This window comes from Lissotriton helveticus, chromosome 8 (genome assembly GCF_964261635.1).
Source record: "Lissotriton helveticus chromosome 8, aLisHel1.1, whole genome shotgun sequence".
Lineage (NCBI taxonomy): Eukaryota > Metazoa > Chordata > Amphibia > Caudata > Salamandridae > Lissotriton > Lissotriton helveticus.
The window spans coordinates 850,732,163-850,750,020 of record NC_136069.1 but is presented as its reverse complement, the minus strand read 5'-3'; positions in this window follow the sequence as shown (position 1 = coordinate 850,750,020).

Sequence of the window (17,858 nt, the reverse complement as noted above, 5' to 3'; positions counted from 1 at the left end):
GTGAGGAGTTTGAAGGTGACCCTCTTCTCGACAGGGAGCCAGTGGAGGTCTCGTAGGTGTTGGGTCATGTGTTTGTGGCATGGAGTCCCGAGGACGCGTCTGGCCGTGGCATTTAGGATGGTCTGGAGTATGTGTAGGAGAGATCTGTTGATTTCAGCATATAGGGCGTTGCCGTAGTCCAGTCTGCTGGTTATGAACGCATGGGTGACAGTCTTTCTGCAGTCGGGGGGATCCATCTGAAGGTCTTGTGGAGGATGCGCAGGCAGTTGAGCTGGTGGAAGCGACAGCGTTTACCTGGCGGTTCATGGAAAGGGTATAGTCGTGGATGATGCTGAGGTTGCGAGGTCTGTCGGAGTGGGTGGGTTCTCGAGGGGGGAGGGCCACCAGGAGTTGTCCCAGGTGAAGTTGCAGGGTCCGAGGATGAGAACCTCGGTTTTCTCTGAGTTGAGCTTAAGGCAGCTGTCGTTCATCCAGGTTGTCACGTTCTTCATTACTCCTGGAAGAAGAGTCTGGTGTCTTTGGGAATCTTCGTGAGTGAGAGCATGAGCTGGGTGTCGTCTGCGTAGGATACGATGCTGAGTCGATGCTGTCTGATGTTGGGTGCGAGGGGGGCCATGTAGATGTTGAAGAGCGTGGGTCTTAGTGATGAGCCTTTGGGCACTCCGCAGTTGATGTCGGTGGATTCAGAGAGGGAAGGAGGGAGTCTGATCCTCTGGGTTCTGCCGGAGAGAAAGGATTGGATCCATTCAAGGGCGGCTCCTTGTATCCTAGAGCATGAAGTCTGGCTGCAAGGGTTTGATGGGAGACAGTGTCGAAGGCTGCGGAGAGGTCTAGAAGGATGAGGAGTGAAGCGGAGTAGAGTGAATTTGGGTAGAGTAATTGTAATTGGATTTATATAGCACTTACTACCTCTGATGAGGCGTTAAAGTTCTTTACGAAGATTAGCACGCTACTCCGTAACCCTTGATTAGTGGTTAGTCCAGTGGTTATTTATTTATTTTTTTAAAACAATTTTTATTTTCATTTCATCAACATACAATTACCAATAATCAAGTGCAGTCTCTTACAATTACAGTTATCGATCAAATAGGATCCGGCAGTATGTACACATCAACGTTTAGTAGCGTCGTTCTGGTTGTAACCATCCCTGTACATATCCAACTTCGCCTCCCCCCTTCCTTCTCATTAGTAGGGATTCCCCTCTGCCACCCCAGGGACCTCCCCTCTTCATGGACTGTGTTCAGGTGTCAATTCTGCGCTTGGTGGTTCACACAAGTTTCCCCGGGATTTATTTCATTTCCCCAGACTCGCAGCCACTTTTTGGGGCACCCCTTGTGTGTGTAGACCGCCTTCTCTGCTACCATAGCAATGTCCATATCATTTTCCCATTGTGATTGTGTAGGTGTCACCCCGGATCCCCAGTTCCATGCAATATTTCGCTAAGCGATGGCCAATCCCAATGTAGCCCACGCTTTCTGCGCCACACTGAGATCTGTTGGCTGCCATATGTTTAGGATACAACACTTAGGGTCTGCAAGGACTTCCACCCCGCTCACCTCCGAGATTTGTTCCAGCACTTGTACACAATATAATTGTATTCTGGGGCAATCCCATATGGTATGGTAATATGTACCGGCTTGTCCGCACCCCCGTAGGCAAAGTGGGTCGGGCGCTCGCCCTAGTTTGTGGACCGTGGTACGAGAATAATATACCCTATGTAGGACTTTGAGCTGTACCAGTTTCAAGCGGGATGGGATCGCCGCTTCTCTGGCTGAAGCAAGCGCCTCCATCCAGTCCTCGTCATTTATGTCCCCCAGTTCAACCTCCCACTTGCTGCATGGCACAGCAGTGGGGTCAGGGAGGTTGTTGATCAATTTTTTGTATACTAGTGAGATAGCTTTTCTAGGTGGTCTGAGAGGAGCCGATCCTCAAGTGGAGAGGCGTCTGTCAATGTAGTTCCCAGGGGGATAGCGCTTTGGAGCGCGTGTCGAATCTGGGTGTATCGGTATGCTTCCGTGTCTGCCATTCCATACTTTTCTTTGAGAGCAGGAAATGACATAATTTCTCCCCTTACCCAAAAGTCTCCAATATTGGTAATACCTATCAGGTCCCAGTTCCTGAACCCCTTAGTGTTTGCTAATGTGCCCAACCTTCTTGTCTCCCAAAGTGGAGTAGCCAGCGTAAGCACTCCTTCCCAACCTAGCGATTTCTGGGCAGTGTGCCATATGTTGATTGTGTGGGCTGTGGGGCCTGTCAATGCTTGACGCCTCTTGGTTGTGTACAGGGCTCTCATCAGGCGGTCAGCTGGCAGTACCTCCCTGTCTAACCGGTAAGCTGGGTCATCGCATGGTTTGTGTAGCCACTGATTAATAATTACTAGCTGTGCCACCCAGTAGTACAATTTGATGCTTGGTAGCGCTATTCCGCCATCATACCAGCTGCGCGTCAATTTAGTGTATGCTATACGAGCTGGCTTTCCGTCCCAGAGCAGAGCAGCCCCTTCGGCATTAATGTCCTAAAAATAGGAGAGTGGAACCGGGAAAGGTGTGTTCTGTAGTGCGTAAAGGAACCTAGGGAGTGCTAACATTTTGAAGAGTGCTGCCCTGCCCAACAGAGTGAGCTGGAGGGACCGCCAGTGAGAAACGTCGGCTTTTAGTCTGTGTAGTGGCTTGATTAGATTTTCCTCTGTAAAGGTGGCGGCTTGAGGTGTGATATAGATTCCCAGGTACTTGAATCCTCTGGTCACTATCTTTACTGGACAGTCTGGGGGCAAGGTCGGTGCCGGGCCGTGTAATAAGTAGAGTAGTGGTTTTGTCCAATTGATCGTGTATCCGGATTTCTCCCCATAACCTGTAAGGATGAAAAGTAGGGCCTGCAGAGACTCCGTCGGGGACGTCATGTATATGAGCACATCATCGGCATATAAGGAGATACGGTCTTCTCAACCCGTCTCCCACACTATCCCCCGAAACAGTGGTGTCGTGCGAGTCCAGGCTGCCAAAGGCTCCAGGACCAGGGCAAAGAGGAGCGGTGAGAGAGGGCAGCCCTGTCGGGTCCCCCTGCCCAGCGCAAACGCCCTCGAGATATGACCATTAGCGACCACATGTGCCAAGGGTGCCGTGTATAGTAGCCGAATCCAGCCACAGAACTTTGGACCGAAACCCATCCGTCGTAGGACTGCAAACAGAAATGGCCACTCCACCTGGTCGAAGGTCATCGTAGCGTCCAGGGAGAGGATAGCCGCATCACATTGGAGTAGGTGGGTGCGAGCCAGCAACCCGTGTAGGCACCACAAATTGAGGGAGGTGTTGCGGCCGGGCATGAAGCCCGACTGATCCGGGTGTACCAGTGTCGTCAGATGGGGCTGAAGGTGCACCGCCAGTGTCTTGGCCAATAATATCGCTTCTGCATTAATCAGTGATATTGGCCGATAAGACGAGGGTTGGTCCGGGGGTTTACCCGGCTTGTGTATCGTTACAATTGTTGCTAGTCTCTGGTTTACAAGCAGGGTTCCTTGCGTAAGGCTGTCGTTATACATGTGTACCACGTGGGAAGTGACCTTTTTATATAATCCCACCGGCAGCCCATTAGGTCCCATGGCTTTACCCGTGTGTGGTGCCCCTAGTGCTTTTCCCACCTCCTCCGCCGAGAGGTCGGCTTAGTCCAGTGGTTATTGATGTTTATTGTAATCTGAAGTGTGCTCTCAAGACAAATTGCTTTCATTTACTTCTTTTACTTTGTTATACAATAATACCAGGTCGGTGTTCTCGTTAGTGGGGGCTGTGTAGTTTCAGGTGAATGGTTGGTGAGATAGAAGGGCTGGCAGAGATTAGACAATGTTAGACTATATGGATAGGTTATAAAGAGGAGAAGTTGTGATCAATAAAATCAGGTATCCGTCAATTGTAAAACTACAATAAGGATTGAGAGAAGGCTGTACTCCAAAACAGAGGCATGGAGAGGTTTGAATGTAATGAGAGGGTAACTCTGAAGAAAGATAGGAGAGGAATTTAGTGGGAGTAAGTCAAGGTCAATTTTTCATGCAGGATTTTAGGAGCATTGGTAGAGAAGGCTTTCTGAGTTAGCAAGCAGTAGGAAAGTGTAGGCTGTATAGAGAAAATTATACATAGTGCTCCATATCCGGTTCAGAAAGCTTCCAAATGTGATTCCAAGTGTATACAAAAGTGAAGGTCTTATTTAAAGGTCTTTCATCACTATTCTCGAAATAAAAGGTTTTTTCACTCATAAACAAAAAATTAGTTATTTGGCACTGACTGAGAGTATTTCACCAGTGCACAAAACAGATGTATACCATGCTTTGTCACCTAATCCCATCTAAGTGTATGTTCATTTTGTGACTATTGTAGTGTCTGCAGAATATGTATAGAGAAGCAGAGTGATGAAGGCCGTGGATTCTATTTTGGATGCCCGGGAATGTTTCTGTACACAACTTGGGTGTGAAATTGTTTTCTCAGACAGTGGAAATGTATTGGGATGCAGGAGGGAAGCGATCTAGGGAGTAAAGTGAGAACAAAGGATACTAGGCTCCTATGGAATTTCAATCAGGTGCTTCCTGTAGTACTGCCACTTGTTAGATGGTGGGGTCGAAAGTGGCTGCAGTCTGTTTCACAGGATAAGAAGGATCCTTCAGGTGAGACCATCCTTTTTTATCTTTCCTGATCATCTTTGTGGCTGTTCATAGCCTGATGAAAATAGTTTGAATGTCTTTGCGCCTCTGTTGAGGGTGCCCCAAGCTAGAGATTACCCTCCTGAAAGGTGGGGAATCACTTCAGGCAAAGGCTGTCTACAGACCTGCAGAGAGAGGTCATTAAAAAGGAAACTACCCCCAAACAAGTTCCCAAGCCTGCTCCTCTTTTTTGGATACTTTTAAAATCCTTGCTTTCATCACACTTCAGAGCAACAAACAACAGTAATATTTACACCCGAAAAATTCTGTGAATCTATAACCAGTCACAATACCCAGTTTATAATGTAAATATATTTTAAATAAAAACGTTCATATGTTTAAACTGTGTATACGTTTGACACGTCTGCTTCATGAGAAGTATATTTCGAGCTTGTCAGATAGTAAAATAAACATTTTCTTCGGGAAGATTTAAAGGGAGGGCACACCAATTTTTCCCGGAGAATATTTCATATGAAGTTAACAAATATCAGAATATGACACGTAATTCGTAAGGAATAGTTAAGACAACATTGAATTAAAATGTATAATAATAAATACCAAATCCATCCCAAGTCAAAAAGGAAGATCTTCCTGGAGTCATTATGAAGTCATCACTTCAGCTGGGCTATTCCTGTAATTATCACAAGCGATCCTGAAGTAGGTGTATAGTGTGAAATATTTATATGAGATGACTCTAGAGTCATCACAAAAATTACTCCAGAATGGTATTGTGATGACTTCGAAGTGATGATCATTTACTACTGCAGGATGGTCATCTGATGACTTCTGTGGAAACGTGATGATCTTTTACTACTTCAGAATGATCCCCTAATGACTTCAGTGTGAGGCTGGATTACTTTAGGACTATAACATGATTGCTGCAGGATGAAGTTGTATTACTCTCAGATGAACTCAGGATGAGGTTTTATTACTCCATGATGATAACATGCTTACATGGGGCGTAAAATGTGTATAATTATATGAAATGCAAATATGTCATTTTGTGCTATATTTAGTGCAAAATGTATCCTCAATTTTTGATGCATGGACACACTAAATTAAAGCACAGTGAAAAACAGCCAAACTGGTTCTGTTGTTTTTGCACATTCTTGTTAAATTTTTACTGCTATTTGCACCATGGCACATTATTACTCAAAGTGCCGTAATTTCAAGGATGATGTGAAAGAGGCATAATGGAAAATTCCAGAAATGATGCAAATTATGGCAGCAAAATTTAAATTTAACCCACTTAGTTTAAGACAGGCCCATTTTACTCCAGGAAAACAAACACAATTTCAGGATGAGGTAGTTAGGTCGTTACTGCTCCAGGAAAATGTCCAGATAACTCGTGGATGTTAACTTTATATTTCAGGATAAAGGTTTGCTAATTTAAAGATTTATTCCAGGACCATCTCATGAGTAGTACCTGTTGAACTCTTTTCAATAACATGTGAGCATTCATACATTTTATTTAATAAGATCTAATATAAAGATGATTATATGGTGTATGTGGGTGAAGGCGATGAGAATAATTGCTTATGCTTGTGACAAATACGACAGGTATTTCCTTCAAATGTAGATGAATGGTGTGAGACAGAGAGACGGAGAGAGGGCGACAGACAGAGGGAGAGAGAGAGGGAGAGAGAGACATAGAGAGAGAGAGAGACAGACAGAGGGAGGAGGGTGACAGAGGGATGGAGATAGAGGGAGGGAGACAGATAGAGGGAGACAGATAGAGGGAGACAGATGGAGGGAGACAGACAAGAGGGAGAGGGAGGGAGACAGACAAGAGGGAGACAGATAGAGACAGACAGAGGGAGGGAGAGAAAGGGAGGGAGACAGAGGGAGACAGAGAGAGAGAGAGAGAGAGGGAGGGACACAGAGAGAGGAAGACAGAGAGAGAGGGAGGGAGACAGAGAGAGGGAGACAGAGTGAGAGAGAGAGGGAGGGAGACAGAGAGAGAGGGAGGGAAACAGAGACAGACAGGGATAGAGACAGACAGAGACAGGGACAGACAGACACAGATAGAGGCAGAGATAGGGACAGGGGCAGACAGATAGAGGCAGAGACAGACAGAGAGACGGAGAGGGAGACAGAAGGAGGGAGACAGGGACAGACAGAGACAGGGACAGATAGAGGCAGAGACAGGGACATATAGAGGCAGAGACAGGGACAGACAGAGGAAGAGACTGAGACAGACAGAGACAGAGAGGCAGAGAGACGGAGAGGGAGAGGGAGACAGAGGGAGACAGAGAGAGAGGGAGACAGAGAGAGAGGGAGACAGAGGGAGACAGAGAGAAAGGGAGGCAGAGGGAGGGAGGCAGAAGGAGACAGGCAGGGGGAGACAGAGAGAAGGGGGAGACAGGGAGGGAGACAGAGGGAGGGAGACAGAGGGAGACAGACAGAGGGGGAGGGAGACAGAGGGAGGGAGACAGAGGAACGGAGACAGACAAGAGGGAGACAAACAGAGGGAGGGAGACAGAGGGAGCAAGAGGGAGTGAGGCTGAGGGAGAGAGAGGGAGGGAGACAGAGGGAGACAGAGAGAGAGAGAGAGAGAGGGAGGGAGACAGAGATAGGGAGACAGAGGGAGACAGAGGTAAAGAGAGACAGAGAGAGAGGGAGACAGGGAGGGAGGCAGAGGGAGACAGTCAGGGGAGACAGAGGGAAGGAGAGGGAGACAGACAGAGGGAGACAGGGAGGGAGACAGAGGGGGAGACAGATGGAGGGAGACAGAGGTAAGGAGACAGAGGGAGAGAGACAGAGGAAGACAGACAGAGGGAGAGCGAGAGGGAGAGGGAGGGAGACAGAGGAACAGAGACAGAAAAGAGGGAGACCGACAGGGACAGGCAGAGGGAGGGATACAGAGGGAGAGAGAGGGACAGAGACAGAGTGAGAGAGAGAGGGAGAGAGAGGGAGGAAGAAAGAGGAAGACAGAGAGAGAGAGAGGAAGGGGGAGGTTGACAGACAGAGGGAGACAGACAGAGGGAGACAGACAGAGGGAGACAGAGGGAGAGAGAGGGAGAGAGAGAGGGAGAGAGAGAGGGAGAGAGAGAGGGAGAGAGGGAGAGAGAGAGAGAGATAGAGAGAGGGAGGGAGGGAGACAGAGAGAGAGAGGGATGGAAACAAAGAGAGAGACAGCAAGAGGGAGGGAGACAGAGATAGAGACAGAGACAGACAGAGACAGGGACAGACAGAAACAGATAGTGGCAGAGACAGGGACAGGGACAGACAGATAGAGGCAGAGACAGACAGAGTGACGAGGGGGAGACAGAGGGAGGGAGACAGGTACAGACAAACAGATAGAGGCAGAGACAGGGAAAGGACAGACAGAGGCAGAGACTGAGACAGACAGAGAGGCAGTAGTTGGTGGTAAATAACGAATCCTAACATGGGAAAAGCACTCATTTAAGTGCTCCCTACATTAGGAATTCGGTAATTTACTGAATCGGTATTTAAGAATTTGGTCATTTACCGATTCCTTAAATTACCGATTCGGTAAATTACCAAATCCTTAGATTAGGCCCCTACATCAGAAAAGCCTAATACCGGTCAGTAATGACCGCAATCTGTTAATTTCGGCCGTTACCGACCGGTATTAGGCTTCCTACATCGGGCCCTTTGTCTCAGTTAAACTTAAGCTTTACTTATGTTAAACTTAAGACCAAAACCTACGTTTAACTGTGACAAAATCCTAACTTTACTACTCCTAAATGCCCTATGTGAATACCGAAAGTCGTAAAGTTAGGATTTTGTCTCAGATTACTTTTGTGCTACGGGCCCCATATCCTTAGCAGAATTGTAAAGTCGCTGTGATTTGTAGTGACTCATGTCAGAAACGTACATGTGTTGTAATGGTCCTCACTGTAGTGCATAAGTGGTAATGGCACATTGTTAGAAATTGAGTCTCTAGTTTACAGAGGTATGCACTGTGTCCAAGTGGGGACCACAATCCTATTGCGGGTAAGTTGGATACACACCCGAAATTAACCTGTGCTCACCCTCTGGTAGCTTGGCACAAAACAATCAGGCTTAACTTAAGAGACACTGTGTAAAGAATCTGTGCAACATTTAAAACAGTAAACAGTGAAAACACCACACCTCAGTCCCCGACCAGTTATCTAGTATGCCAAGCTCCTCATTACCTGTATGAGTCATAGTGCCACCCTGGCGAGCCAACGTAATATAATGTTCGAGTCGCACAAATCCATGCCCAGTCGCTGTATGTTTTTTGATGGTAGTTTGTTCAGCAAGTTATTAGTTTAGTGGACCAGATTATATTTGTTTTATTGGCACTTTTTGCAGATTTCCTAGTTTTATACTGAGGTGGACATACATTCAGAAACCCAATGTGATTTACTACTGTACAGTCCACATGATAATTGAACAAAATCATGTAAGGCACAACCGCATATCACGCAGACGTTATCATCTGTAAGTAAGAGGATGAAATGATGCAGTGCGGGAAGAGAGTAGCATGCAACTGTTTACTAGCATAGTACACCTGTAGAGGCGTATACATACACACATGTTTTGTAACCATGCTTCTGCTATGCACCTCAGCTGTATGTACTCTTTTACAATGTTTGTCCGTATATGTATGTATGTTACTTCGGACAACCTCAGACTGTTACAAAATTGAAAAATGTAATAAAGATACTTAAACAAAAAAAACTGTGAAAACACCACAAAAGGCACCACATCTGGTTAGAAACATAGAGCCTAATTTAATGAGCAAAACAAGATCAAATGACAGAAATCCAATAAGTAGAACTTGAGATATACATTTCTAAAGACTTAGGTGAAAATAGTGTATCAAAGCACAAAGAGCCATTTGTGGTTATCTGGTCGCACCAGACTTGGACAAAGTCACAAATTCAGGCGACTGCAATGGAGGGTGGGCCGGCTACAGAGACTCACCTGTGCCCGATGAACACAGGACCTTAAATTCACATTAGTGGTCTGTGCAGTGTTGCTTTGCAAGACTTTGCTTCGTCCGGTGTCAGTTCCAAGAAGGACCACAGAAGGCATAGCACCTAAGCCCACTTTCAAGGAACAAGGATTGGGGTGGCATCACTTGGCAGGTTCAACTTACAGATGGCAGAGTGCAGGTGCTCTAGCAGGTGAGTTGGAAGTTTTTTGTGTCCATGAGACTTCAGAAAATAGGAGGCAAGCCAGCAAGCCCATAGAGTCATTTTGGTTCTGGGTTGGAGAGAAGCAAGTCCAGCCCTTCTTACTACCAGGCAAGGAGGTCAGCAGAGCTGGAGTCCAGCAGAGTGACAGTCCTTTCAGCAGCACAGCAGTACTAAAGTGGTGTTGTTGAAGGTCCAGTATTTATACTTTGGTGCCCTGGCTGTGGAAGGTGAGAGATGCTTCTAGACAGTGTTTTTGAAGTGCAGGAAATATCATTTCTCCCCTACCCTTTCTTCAAGTTGGCTGGAGTGTCAATACAGGGTTGGTAGGCCTATTGAGCGGAGAGCACAGTGCAAATAGGGCTATGTTTGCTCAGTCTCCCATCAAGCAAGTTAATGGACCATTAAGGCCCATCAAGTCACACCTACGCCCCCATTGTGTGGGACTGTCTAGAGGGAATGCAGAAGACCCAGCTGTCACCCACCCCGACATGTATTCAGAGACAGGCAGAAGGCACAGAATGGTTAAAGTAAAAAAAAGCAACTCTCTAAAAGTGGCTTTTTTTTACTTGCTTTATAAACAACAAAAGAGTGTAATTCATTAAATGTGTGTAAGCACGCAAAAGGAGAAAGGTGGAAAGGAACAAAACTCCTTGGATTTGCTCAGGAAGCCCTCACTCACCACCCTGGGTGGTGACATGCTTCCTCATCGGGCCCACCAGGAGAAGCCGAATGCCTCCCCGGTGTGCTACTACGCCAGGATACTGCGGAGCTGTTTTTTTTGTGAGAGTTGTGTGAAAAAGAAGTGTTTAAAAATGTCCCGGTTGTATCCCACATAAAAACTTTATTCAGTGGTCAACCTGACAAATATAAAAACAATGTGATGGGAAATTACGATGTTTCTGCCCGTTATGTGTGAATTACTGGGCATTCTTCAGGACCAAAGGGAGTGTACCTCGGCGGTATGGGCATGCTAAGGCCCACCCTAAACTGAGGACGTGAAAGTTAAAATCGGTGTAAGAACTATAGGTGCAGGACAAACAAAAAGAGAACAAACCAACAAGTAAAAGGGGGTTTCCCTCAAATTCAGAGGAACCTGTATAGTCTGGAAAGGGAATAAAAGTGACATACATACATATAGAAAAGACAAGAACACATAGTTAGTTCAGTCTTTCTAATAATGTTCTCTTAGAAGACCTATCACAAATTGCAATGCTTAAGACTAGGCAGACAAAATAGTAGTGTTTGTAGCCGATATTTTAGTGATAGAGCCAAAGATCTTGAAGTCGCAGGTAGGTGGACAAACATAAACTCAGTAAGAAAGGCATAGAAGTTGGCCCTCCACGCCAGATGCGGTGTCTAATCGATACTCGTGTTTAGAGATCAATGGGCCAATATGTGGGGCCAGTCTGAGGGAAAGTACTTGTTGGATGACCCATCTTAATCAAAGGAAAGGGTTCTCACTTGTCACTAAAAAGATCCACGCCCCATAGGTCTCGGAAGGGGGGTGGAGGCGAAAATGGCACACCCTGTAGGGAAGGGGACAGTAAAGTCACAAAAACGAGTTTCGTAAAAGCAGGCAATAAGGGATGCACGAGGCATCAAGGTTCACTTATCTGAAGTTTGAAGGGGAGCAACCTCACGCCCACAACGCCTAGCACCCGCTTGGTACCTGCGACTCTCCTCTTGCCGGACTTCGTGGATGAAGACCAGGGGGGGGGGGCGATGGTAATATAGTGTGGTACACGGGATACAACCCGGAAGCGTAGTGCGATCAGGGGCGTGTGGTGCGTGGCTCGGAGGCGTATCCGCTGTGATCATTGGTGGTATGTTAGCCTCGAGGTGCAAGCGAGACTTGGAGCGCTTACGCGTGAGCGACAAATAGAAACGCTTGGGTGGAGGCGAGATATGACGCCTTCCCTAGGTAGCGGCTGTGTTGACAAGCGCAAAACTTTATCCGCCTGCTGAACACTACTAAAATAATGTCCAGTATACCAAAGGGGCGCCGAAGCATTTACTCGGCAAAAAAGTGTTGGAAAATGGACATATGAGGTTTTGACTAGCAGGCACGGCAGAGACCGCGACGGGGGTTGTCAGGATTTACAGGGGTTGTGTTATAGAGGGGACTTGGACCGGCTCAACGTGAGCTGGCACTTGATTGCTCAATTCGTGATTAATTAAAATGATTTTGAAAAATGTAAAAAAATAAATAAAATTAAAAAAAAATCATTGAAAAAGAGCTCAAGGGAGGCGTGGTCTGGCCACGCAGGAAGATGGCCGCCTGACAGAGAAGCTCCGCCGAGGGACGGACACCTGACGAGCTTCCTGCCCTCATCTGGTGTTCTGGATTCTGCTTTTAGTGTCCCATTGCAAGCGGGGACTTTGCTGAGCCCAGTGGTGCTTTTACGGAGCTCGACGGCGCTGCTCTCCCTTTCTTCCGGCATGTAGCCGGGGAGCCCGTTTGTCCTGCAACGCGCACCGTGAACTGCGCGCTAATGACACCGTGCCTCTCCTCAGGGTAAGCCGTGCCTCCTGCCACTTTAGGGCCGGGCTCTCTCATATTCTAGGCCGCGCCCCCTCAGACGACGAGGCCGTGCTCCTCAGCCTACGGAGAAAACGATGAAGCTAGCATAACATTGTGTATATTGTCAATACACGGCGCCTTCTTTTAAATGTGTTTTCCAGTGGATTTCTTTGAAGTTTAGTAAAAGAATCCTTTAAGAATTATTTCCACACGACGAATTTCACCACCTGGAGTCCGTTTAAAGTATTTTCTAAAGGATTTTCTGTTCTGCCTCTTTGCACTTTGTACTTTTGGAACCCTTTCAACTGTATTTTATATAAATCAGTGTGTTGATGACACGGACTATTACTGCACTCATGCTGTTGAAATTTCACAGGCAGGATTATCAGTCACATCCCCACTTGAAAAAAAATTCAGTCTGCTCTCTCATTTTGCCTTTCTACCAGTTATGCCTTCAAGAATCTTTTGACTCTCATTCACAGTCATTGCTTTATATACCAGTACTATAAATTCCTGTTTTTCTTGGTGGCAGTCCTGAGTGTATGCTACTTCTACTCTCTCATATGCTACCTCCTATCTTGGAAACGCTTTACCTTCAGATCCAGTGCGTACTTTCACAATATGTACAATCACTTTATCACCATTGCATTGCTAATCTACTGCCGTACTCATTTACTGTATTTACATGCTTTGTTTCTGAGGTACTTTTGGTACGCATGATTTATTACTTCAGCACTACATTGGTTTAGTGACATACTATTTGTTATTTTGTGGCAATGCTATAATGATTTTTCCAATTTCAGACATTAATTGTATGCTGTTCGTATTGGTCATTTACTTGCTGCACACATTTTACTACTTCCTTGTTATTTTATATATCTCTGGTTTCATCATTGCCTCCTATTCCAATATTTCCTCTATTCGCTATTGTAGACCACCACTACAACGGTGCACGGAAATGTCTAATAATAGAAATGGTGGTCGTGGGCCTAAACAAACACTTTTTACTGATGTGGTTAAACAACCCTCTACTTCGACAGTTAAAGGTAATGGCTCTTCGTCACCTCCTTCATCGCAAGCTGCATCACCTCAGAGCGACAAATCCTTATCTGATACTATGCAACGCATTTTGCAAGAACTTTCTGGAGATAACCGACGACTGGAGGGTCTGGATATTGCCTTGACTTCATTGACTGCAGAGACTAAGTCTATCCGCGCAGAACTCACTACTTTTCACACAAGGATTGCCGTCATTGACTCTAAAATAATGGACATAGAAGGCCGACTGGATTCTGTTCAGGGTTCAGATCAGGACCTACTCTTTCTACACAGTAAGATCATCGATTTGGAAGATCGCTGTCGTAGAGACAATATCCGCTTTTTTGCTTTTCCAGAAAATATTGAAAAGCAAGACATGAAGTCCTTTCTTTGTAATGCCCTTCCCACTTTGACTGGTATTTCTTTTGCTCCTCCTCTTGAGCTCCAAGGTGCTCATAGACTGGGCCCACCACGTTCTGGACCTTCTGCAAGACCCAGACCAATTATTGCTTGTTTTCTTCGGCATAAGCAAACTAGACAGATTTTATCATTGGCTCGTACACATGGCTCCTTCCTGTTTCAAGGTCATACCATCCATATGGCTGCAGATTTCTCTAAAGAAACGAATGAGCGGCGAAAAGCGTTTCTTTCCATGCGACCCCAGTTACGTCAAATGGACATCAAATATGGATTATTTGAGCCTGCACGTTTTCGTATTACCAGGAATGGAGAGTCCAAAGACTTTTATGATCCTGCACTCGTACAACAGTTTCTGGACGATATCAAATCCAATGATATGGAAACTCAGTCTTCTTCCTCTGCCCAACCTTCTCAGTCCAAGTCCTCATCTATGAATCTAATAACATCTCAATTATATACCTCTCCTGACTCTAGACAACGTGCCAGGGATCCCACTCGTCTGCTTCGCTCTCAGGATGACAGGGATTCAGCTCTACATTCTGTCTCCTCTCTCACTAACACACAGCAAAGAGACAAGTCTAGATCGCCTCTTAAGACGCCTTCTGATGCTGACTGAATTCTTTTTATGTTCTAATGTTTTCTTTCTTTTTCTTATTCTATAAGCTTATAGCAGTGTTTGTTGTTCATAATGCTTTTGCTGTTTGTTTAGCCCACTGAGACTTTAATGCATGGTATAGTATGGTTCCTTTTACTTAGTGTTCTGTATAGTGCTTTTTGCCTTACTGTTATTCTATATTTGCTATTAATATGTGATTTTCAGTTTTACAGTCATTTAATCATTTTCAGGTTTTGCTTATTATGTACTATAAGGCTGTTACCTACCCCACAGGTAGTCTTTCTTTCTTCCGCTTCATTCCTCCTGCTATAGTGTTGTTATTGTTGTTAAGTTTACCACTAAATATTTCATTTATTAACTATTCCGTTTTTGAATGATGTCTATTTGTTTCATTGTTTTCTATGTTTAGATTGTTTTGGTCGTTTTCTTTTGTTTCTCTTCTATTGCATGATTTTATGGTTTTCTCTCCTCTTCTTTTACATAAATCTCTTTCCTTCCTTTTATGTGACATTGTTGGTTTGCTCCCTTTTCGTGTTTTTTTATTTCTTCTCCTTGTCCTAATATTCTTGTCTAGGTTTTATTCTAATGCCGTGTTTCTTTTTGTGGTGTGATCACTTCTGTTCTCTGTTTCATATTGTGTCTTATATCTCCTTGTTCTTTTATGTTTTTACACTACCCGTTCGACCTCCTCAGAGTATGTCTCTGATCGCAGGCTTGCCTCAAAATTGTTACCTTTCTTATGGTGGTCTTTTTTCCAATGCATCCCTTTCCCTATGATACTGTATTCGTTGTTTAACGTGACATTATTTATTTTCTTCAATGGACACTCCGCTTTGGAAGTTTTCATATATTTCTTAAAATAGGTTCTGATATTTTCTTCTGCTTCTATTCCCATGCATTATTATCTATACTTTCTATTTCCTTTTCTCCCCCTCTTTATGACGGTGCTGGATTTCTCTTATTTATCTCTCATATTTATTTCACTCTATCTTTCGCACCTCTTCTATTATGTATTATGTCTCTTTTTTATTTCATTTCCCTTGCTTTTCATTTTTTCTCCTCATATTATTCCCTTATTGTATGGTTCTTATATCATGATTTTTTCTATTTTACTGCTTATATTCCATGATAATGGTATATGGTTTTCCATGTTTTATTATTGTAATTATATTCTAAATGCGTTTCATATATTCACTATTATCACTTGTTCCCCGAATCCCCAATCTTCTTTGTTCGGAGGGGGTCTGGCCTCCCTTGGTGCTGCTGTAGGTGCACTCAGACCCGTAGTTAATAGTCTAGGTTTCTTTTTTCTTTTCTTTTCTTTCTCTTTTTTCTCTTCTTTGCATCTTTAATACTTTTTTCTTTTTATTTCTATTTGCTTTGTCTATTCCAGTCTTCACTCTGCCTTTATAACTTACTTTCCTTTATCTTTTTCTTCTCCCCTTTCCCTCCTTACCCAGAGTAACAGATTTCTTCTCTTATCTCTATTTATTTATTTCTTCTTTTCTTTATTATCTCCTTGTTCAATTTTATTGTCATGTCTTCTACCCATCCGCTGTCGGTGATTTCCTGGAATGTTCATGGCCTCACCCATTATATTAAACACAAGAAAGTTCTTTCTTATTTGCATTCTAAACGTGTAGACGTTGCCTTACTACAGGAAACTCATTTGGACGATGTTTAATCTAGTAAACTTAGCAGGGATTGGGTTGGTAAATTCATTCATAGCAGTGTTTCTAAACCGGATCCCACTAATCCCAACCCTGTTCGTAAATGTGGGGTTGCCATCCTTTTTCGAAAGTCACTTCCTTTTACAATTATCAAGATATGGTCTGATCCGGATGGTCGATATGTATTTGTTAGGTTGAAACTTGGAAACTCTTTCATTTGTCTTGGTTCTGTCTACGCTCCATTAGGTTCCAAAAAACAATTTCTCCTTCGACTCAATCGTCTCCTCACAGAAATAAATGCTGCCCAATTTCTCATTGGAGGTGATTGGAATTTGGCTCCAGATCCTGCCCTTGACAGAATAGGTTGCCTTGATACCGTCAATGCATCCGATAGAGCCATTTTGCGTGCAATTCCTACTGATACTGGTCTTGTTGATCACTGGAGACTCAGTCACCCACAAGATAAAGAGTACACATTCTTCTCTTCTACTCACGGTACATTCTCCCGTCTTGACTACTTTCTTCTTTCACAACATACAGTTCGGCTAGTTACAGAATCGAAAATTCTAGAAGCAGCCATTTCTGATCACTCCCCTGTTTTCTTGTCTCTTGATTTGGGTCTTTCCAGTCCAGGATGCAAGTCCTGGCGTTTAAACATTAATAAATATAAAACACCAACAGGTAAACTTCTTCTACAGTCGCACCTGCGTGACTACCTTTTGAATAATGAGGGCTCAATTTCCTCTAAAAGAATGGTATGGGCAGCTGCTAATGCAACTATCGGATGTCAACTTATGCGGGACGCTGCTCTATATAACAAGAATAATGCTGCCAAACAGGCTGATCTGGAGAAAGACATTTGCCGACTTTCTCAATTATATGTTTCGAAACCAACCCTTCAAAATCGTAAATTGTTGGAGCAGGCGCGCATGTCTCTTAATAGTCTTTTTACCTCTAAGGCTGAATATGCCTTACAAAAGATGAAAGGACGTCACTATGAGCAGGGTGAAAAGGCTGGCCGGCTATTGGCTGCACAACTACGTCAGAGGGAGGCTGCTATGGCAATTCCGGCTATTAAATCAAGTTCTGGTGATATGCTTACTTGGCCGCAAGAAATCGTCGATGAATTTGCTTCATTTTACAGATCTCTCTATTCACCAACCAATCACATTGCTACGTCAGAGATGTCCAATTTTTTGGATACGGTACATCTTCCACGACTCTCTGATGATGGTAGAGTTCTACTTGATGGAGCTATTACAAAGGAAGAAATTTCCTCAGCTATCACTGCCTTACAGTACCATAAAGCACCAGGTGATGATGGTTCCCCCCCTGAATTTTTCAAGTTGACGGGTCAGAGTATGGTTGATACTCTACATGCCGCATTTGCAGAAGCCACAGAGGAATCTTCTCTTGGTTCTATTTCCAATAAGGCCATCATAGCTGCTTTACCAAAACCTGGTAAAGATCCTCTGCTATGTGGTAGTTACCGCCCCATATCTCTCTTAAACTCTGACGTTAAAATTCTTGTGAGTATTCTCGCATCACTTCTTCATAAGGTTTTACCTTCTTTAATCCACAATTCACAGGTAGGCTTTGTTCCCGGTTGTTCATCTCGAAATCATTTACATACTCTCTCTCATGCTTTATGGTCAGCTAAAAATCTCGCTAATGATGCCCTACTTCTTTCTTTGGATGCCGAAAAAGCATTTGACTGTATTGAATGTGAGTATCTTTTTACCATAATGCAACGATTTGGTTTAGGCGATCAATT